This window comes from Corvus kubaryi, unplaced genomic scaffold, assembly GCF_017639235.1.
Source record: "Corvus kubaryi isolate FWS band 111438036 unplaced genomic scaffold, C.kubaryi_AGA036_p1.0 split2-37374, whole genome shotgun sequence".
NCBI classification, from domain to species: domain Eukaryota; kingdom Metazoa; phylum Chordata; class Aves; order Passeriformes; family Corvidae; genus Corvus; species Corvus kubaryi.
In genome coordinates this window covers 5,852,241-5,859,960 of record NW_024582082.1, presented here as the reverse complement: position 1 = coordinate 5,859,960, position 7,720 = coordinate 5,852,241, and positions in this window count along the sequence as shown.

Here is a 7,720-nt window from a genome sequence, read left to right as displayed (position 1 = left end):
TTTTTTTTTGTCATTGCACCTACTTCAGTAACATCTGGGATGTCTGGGCCTTATTCTGTTGCTGTGTAACCTAGTTCATGGTTTTTGGCTCACCGTTCTGAATTGGTACAATGGGTGGGTGTAAGGTGAGTTATTATTTTAGCTCCTAGTTCTAAGGTAGGTAAGGGCCCAAGAGTTTTATCTAAATTATACTGGAGAAATTATTCCCTCTAGGAGGATTCTGCTGGCTGAGGACTGTCCCAAAATACTCTTCTAATTTGCTAGATAGGGGTTATGAATGGACTGTCAGGGTAGCTGGAGCTGTTTCACCTCTCTTTAGCCAGTCCTCATATCTTTATTTCCAAATTGCATTTACATGTCCTGCCCTACCCTTTGTGTTTCTGTGGATGTGATTCACACTCAGGAGCAGAGCCTGAAATTCTTAGAGTCATGCAGTTTTTGGACATGGACTAGGAAATTAGACACTATCATAAGGTCATCAACTTAAATCTTTTGGGCAGCCAGGAAAATGCAGCACCTCTGACTACAGATTCTTCCTCCAACATGCAAGATCTTCTCTGAGTGTGTCAGAAGATACAATGGGTTTTCAGCCCAGCCCAGGTGGGTTCAGACTCCCTGCCAGCAGTGTTTCCAGAGCTGATTTTACCATATCCACAGCCATATGTTCCTCTTCTGCATACCTGAGGGATATTGCCCAACTTTAAGACTGTCACTCTGGAGCTTCTTAAATTAAAGGGCCCACATGAGAAAGGTAGGATCCCTGTCTTCCATAAACAGTTTGGAACATCTGATTTAATAGTTTAATTATTGCCTAATTTGAGGCATATGAAGCATTTTCTGAGAATCTCTGCTTCTCTTCCTTGGGTGTATGGATGGAAAACAGATGCTTCTAGCATAAACAAATAAATCCGATGTCTGAAATGGATGGACTAATACCCCTCTAAAGCCAGAGGAAGAGACCAACTTCCTGTATCATGTCCTCATGCTGAAAGAACAGCCTCCATCCCTCCATTCCTATTTAGCTTCCAGCTACCACAGCTGGATGGTGGTGGCCACTTCCGAAGTGGGGCACTTTTTCCTTTTATGCTGTCTCTGTGTGATTCATCTTACATGGAAAAGAAAAGAAACCCAAATAAACATACTAAGAGAAAATAAAATAAATCCCCCTGAAAGCTCTCAAAATGTTTGTGAAGGATTTTGAAGGGTTACAAAGACTTCTGAGGAATCCAAGTAGCCTAATGGATAAACTGCTTTCCCTTCCTTGTCTCCAAAGCTCCACTTCATTTTAAGTGTTAAACTTTGTTGTTATAACTCAACACCTTCTGAAAATGTATCTGTAACACTAAGTCAGTCCATCCTCAACAAAATCAATGACTCTGGAGATTTTAACACATCCCACTACAAGTATCAGAGATTGGGAAGGACAGAACAAGAGAGAGGAGTAACCCCTTCTGTAATTGAGCTGTGGGAAGAAAACTTGGCCTCTGATCTTTCCTTTTCCCTGTCTCCTAGAAAGGAATGAGACCCTTCATTCCTCTGCAGCAACTGCATTTTCTATTGCAATAGAAAGAATGATTCAGAAGAGCCTGCTGCTGGTGAAAGCTTCACTGGGCTGTCCTCAACAGAGGGCTTCATCCTTTTAGTTTGAGTTTTTGTGGTGTTAATCAGTCATAAGAAATGCCTGGTATCACCACAAGCATTCTGGATTTGTAAAAAAGCTTTTTGCTTGTCATTTATTTTAAGACTTAATGAACAAGCTCTCTTTGTGGAAGAAGACATTTTAGGTATGCTCTTAAAAATGAAATAGAGCAAGCTAGTAAAAAAGAAAATGCATTTCAATTAGATTATTTTTCCTCCATCTGTTCTCTCAGATCCTTTTATGGCAGGAAATTGCCTATTGGATTTTTGATTTTGCTAATGGAAATGGCAAAACTTAAATCCTTTCCTATTCCCACTGACTTCAGGGGAAACAAAATTCAGTGTCTGAACAGAACACTTTTTTTTTAAACCATTAGTGTCTACAACTGCATCTCAGTGCATACAATAATTATAACATCAGTGAATTTAAGTTAACTGAAATACTTAGAAAACTGTGGATTGGCACTTATACTTCTGAATCTCCTTGGCATTTCTGAAAATCCCAACTTCTCTAATTAGCAATTTCTGATATGCCACATTCTTCTATGTGGACAACCCAATTAAACCTTGTGAACTCCCCACATGACTTTGGGGCAATAGACTATAACTGGATGGGATTTCTAATAGGAAGTGCTGTTTCTAAAAGGAAATAGCATTTCCAGTAAGGCAGTGAGCTGGGGAAACCTTTTCCTTGTGTTTTTTAGGATGCAGAACTTCAGGAAGTATCATCGCTAAAAATCCCAGGCTCTATAAAAAACTCCGAGGAAGTGTCCAGCTGCTTGACAAACAGGACATTATGAACAGACAATAAATCAGCTGGTTGAAAGAGATATAAAGATTGTATACCATATTCTTTTTTTGTATCCATGTGGGGATTGGTAAAATACATTCCAAATCTCTTATCAAAAAGCCTACTATCTTCAAAACTGAAACGAACCCAAATATCCAGTACTGCTGTGTTCCTCCCTGTGCTTCCTCTCAGAGAAGAATGATATGTAAAAGCAGATCCTTCCCGCTGACTCATTCTGCTCTATGAACTGTATCTGAGGCTTGAGACTAAGGGAATTATCCTGGCTTGTTAAAAAGATATTTACCTCCATGTTTATAGTTCAGCACTGCCAGAATAACTACTGCAAGGTACTGTTGTTACCATCATTACTGCTACTACTATTAATAATAATCAATATCTAAAGCATAAGTGAGAGCATGACTTATAACAGGAGTTACCACTCCTCTCCACAATTCCAAACCGCTACAGAATTCCATAATAGTACGTGGACAATAACAGAAATTTACAAAATGCAGGAAAAATCTTTAGTGGAAATTAAGTACACACTTGGAAAAAATTCCAAGTTACCGCATTGTTAACCATGTATGCTGTGTCTCCAAAGTTACACATTGCTGCTTCCTCACTTTTCCAGCATTTTCTCTTGCATTGCTCCATAGAGAGCCCTTGTCACTGATCATCCAGGGGCTCAGTGCCAGCACTGATGGATGTTTTTGGTATGGACAATATGGAAAACCATCTGCAGGGCAAACAGGCACAGGTTACCCAGGAATAACATAGATTACCATTTTCTACAGGTTTATAAAACAGCTCTGCTGTTTGGTTTATACAATAACAGTGCTATTTTTAAAGATAAACTTTGCACTGCTTTGACTGAATCTGGAACCAGAACATAATGTTAACTCTGACCTTAAATGTAGGTACATTACATGTCACCATTTTAATTTAGCTTTTATATGATTATTTTCATTTTGCTAATATGGCACTGTATCCAGAAGTTCATGTGCAGGAAATTGCTTTTTCTGTACCAGTTGAATTAGAGGTGCCATCCCCCTCCAAAAAACCCCACACATATATTTTCCATGTGTAGGGTCTTTTGAAATCAGTTAAGGAGCCCTGTACCATTGTGTAACCACATAATCTGTATAAACATCACCCGGGGCAGCTCATGTTTAAGCAAAACCTAAATCAGAAAGTTTAGTAATTCCACTTTGTGTTAACAAAATATTCTCAGATGAGATCATGGTGTATAACAAAGGAAAGGGAAAAAAATAAAAAGGGAAAAAACCCAACAAAACCAAACAAAACAGTTTAATAAGAAGCAGGTTCTGTTTGTTTTAAAAGTACTCAAGGCATAAAAGCACGGACTGAAAAAACCCTCCTGCTACATCAGAACTGACTCTGAGGCACAGACTGCCCTCATTTCCCAAAGTCATCAATGTCCTGATCCTACTACAATTAGCAACTGCTAATGTAGGTGATGAGCAAAAGAGAGCAGGATTTTGGCACAGTACTGTATAGATTTTGGCACAGCACCCAACCTATCAGCAGCAGGACAAACCAGAAGTGATTAAAAGACATGAGACAGTGAAGGAGAAGGACAAGGTGGGAATGCAAAGTACTGCATACTTTTAGCTCTTCTGAATTTCAGAGACGGGTCCGAATTCTCTGCAGTAGCACTGCTGCTACCCAAGTCCTCCTTCAATCATCCAGTCTAATGTTCCAGTTCTGCAGATCATTTCATACCAGTTGGAAGCCTTAAACTACAACACTAACCCTTGTTCTTAATAAAGAATTAACGTATTTTATATCTGTATGACAAACCACAACAATAAACGGTGTGATCTAGAAGCAATAACATTTTATTTATGATTAATCTTTCCATGAGTTCTTTCACTATTGTTGTGAAGGTACTCAATTGCTTGTTTTAACTGGAAAAGGTATTATTAAGCTCTTTGTTATCCAGACCATGGAAATAACACTGGAGCTCATCTAGAATTGTATGATTGATAAATTCCAACACTAAGTGAAGTCTCTTCTTTCTGCTTAAATACATGAATCGGGTTAACAATATTATTATGATGAAATCATTGTTGGTGAAAGAAGAAAAACACTTTCTACCATGGCTTTTTATTTTAGTTCACAGAGGCCTCCTCTGAAAGGCTGATAACAAGAACTGTAATTTGCTTAACTAAAGACTGTCATTAATTTGAAAACACACTAAAAGACTTTGTTTCTGCTCCCTCAGCCTTCCTCCAACATTCATACACATTTACCACATTACTTTTCATGGTGCATCTTCAGGCTCTGAACCAATACTGCTGTACCAGGAATACAGCAAAGAAAGGAGCAGCTCCTTTCATTAGCTTAAAAATATCCTCTTGAATGTGTTTAATTTACTCTAATAAATCATAGATAAGAACTCCCACATTAAAAGAATCACAGTAAAAATGTACTTTTTCGTACTGAGATCCATTTACCATTTAATTTTTGCATTACTAGCTGCTGATATTTTGAAGGAGTTTTAGGTTAACAACAAAGCTGGTTTAAACTCAATATAAAAGTATCTGTTACTTTAATTACCCCTCTTTTTTTTTAATTGAGAGCTACACTCTCACTGGTGCCAGGTCTCCTTAGTGCCACCAAGAGCCAGGACATCACTCTGTATTTAGAGGGAACTTCGAGGGAAGCTGAGGAACCCATATGGCAAAATGTGCCATTATCCCTAATTAAAAATTGATAAGATCTAAATTTTTAAAACATCCTGTTAACTGCAAAGAGTGGAAATGGGATGAACATAAAGTATGGAAGTAAGAATCCAAATAAGTAAGAATCTAAATTTATAACCTTGTAATCTGACTACAAGTTATTGTTTCTGTACTTTGCAGAAGTTCAGTTAAATCACAGTGAGCTGGTGTGTCTGGCACAGAGAGGATCCAATCTGACCCATGTGCAGACTGAAATTCTTGTGGACTTTTCACAAGCAGAGGTCTGAACTCAAACTGAGATTTTAGGGGAAATCTCCCCACTGCACCCACACAATGCTGAAATATCTTTGCAATGAAATACTTGTGGATAATCCCCGTTCTGTTTGGGGATGGCACAGAACTGGTGCAATAAATACACCACCCCTTCCGTGGCCAATGTGCACTGGGGATCTCGGGTAGGGAACCAGAGCCAAGTGATGCAATCCACAGCTGGCAGAAAGGCCACCTGGGGAAGCTGGTGCAGGGCAGTGTGAGCTCCGAGGATGGCTCCGGAATTGCAGAACCGGGAGAAGTCAGCCAGCTCTGCTTTCCCTCTCCCATGGCCTGATGGGGACAGGCAAGAGCTCTGGGATGGAAGCACCCACAGCAACGCACGGCACGACCCCAGGAACTCACCCAGCTCACATGCATCATCTTGTGATGGGTCAAAGTCACCTCAGAAATTGTTTGGTTTTGAGAAATGCTGCACAAGAATCTAGTACTGACTCAAGATTAATATAGAATGTGCTGTAAAATGTTACCTTTAACTTAATGTAATACCCTATCAAATAGCATTTTTAAAAAAACATAGAAATAAAAATTGAACTTGAAACAGCTTTCTGATCAGGAATTTGTTGTATCTATCCCAGTATTATTCAAGAAGGAAGACATTAGTTTCTGTTCTAGACCACAGACTGTGTAAGGATTTTTTCCAAGTGTTTGAAGCACTGTTACAGTGGATAGCTTTAATGGTTGCACAGAAAAAAGACCTCTCCAGGCACCAAATGACAAAGTTAGTGTTGAAATCGTTGTTTCCACCCATCTCTGGAAGTCAGTGGGTTACAAGTACACGATAAATTGAAAACATTTGACCTAAAATGCCCATAGTCGCATTATAATGGCAGTGATGCATTTAAGTTCATTAAGCAAGGAAGTACTGGAAATAATTAACAGCAGATACAAATCTAAAGTGGATATTTAGTGCAGATTTCATTTTGAGACATATTAAACCACCTTTGCAAGGCCAGAGCCTCTCTTTCATTGTTAGTTGAGACTGATTTTTTTTGAAAGTAGCTTGGAATATATTAATTTTAAAACATATATGTGCCATGCAATCAACAGAACAGAAATTGCATCTAGTTCTTCAGAGGAAAAAAAAAAGCTCTTAATTTATTACTAAAACTGCCATCTACACATGTTACTGCTATGTAGGATTAAAATGTTCCATTAGATAATGTCAATACACTGTATCCTGGTTGCATCAGAGAAGAAGAAATATTGTCCCTGATGAGATATTGCCGAAAAAGTTCCCAAGCCAGGTGGAAACAACAAAGGGTTTCAGATTCAACTTGAGCTTGGTGCTGGTGTTTGGTCTTTGTTTATTTCCTTGCACAGGCTGAGAGTGACTTGGGCTTCAAAAGGCAGAGAGATGCCCTGGAGACAGGGGATGCCCCATCTGGGCCCTGATGCAGCGCCTGTTAATACTAAATTAATTAATGTTGTTAAACGACACTTCATTATGTGTACAGGTTCAAGCTTGCACTTGTTTTTTACAGATTGCTTTCTCCTTTCTGAGTTAACAGGAGCTAAATATAAGCTGGATAAAGGTAGAGGAGCAGCAGTGGAATGAAAAATGAAAATGTGTGTGATGGGAGGAGGAGGAGGAAAGTCCAGAGGAGGGGAGAGCTTGCCAGGAACCATTCTTCACTAATGTGGGGAATAATATTTTAGTGGCTGGGGTATTACAGTTTCCTATTGCCAAGGCTTTTGGAAAAGCTTGCTCCCCTGCAGTACCAGGCTTTATGCGAATTCCTCACAATAGGCTGACTATTTTCACTGAGGTGGGACGTTGGATTAGTGTTCTGAGTAAATCTTTGCTAACTTAAATCCCGCCCTGTGTGAAATACAAATTCCTCTTCTAAAGAGCCCAGTCAGTGGTGCTTCTGCAGCAGGGCCTGGCACTAACTTTGTGAAAAGAAGTACTGAGCTTTATGCTGTGTTAAACTCTGGGCTGATACTATTCCACCACCTGGATGGCTGGGGGCAGAGGGAATGGCCAGGGGACGCAGACTGTTTATTTCTCACTTCATTATGAGTCCCATGATGTTTTGACCTCCTTAAAGTCATCTGAAAGTAAAGCAGGGAGGCACATGTAACCACACAAATCCAAGTTCAGGGATAACTTCCGACACTCCATGTAAGAATTGGGTCACGACTTCAAAGAGACCTGCTCTGCCTGTTGGAGTAGTGGGATTTTTAAAAAGGGCTGAGAGCCAGGACACCAGTCTGTATTTAGAGGGAACTTTGAGAGATGCTGAGGGACCCATAT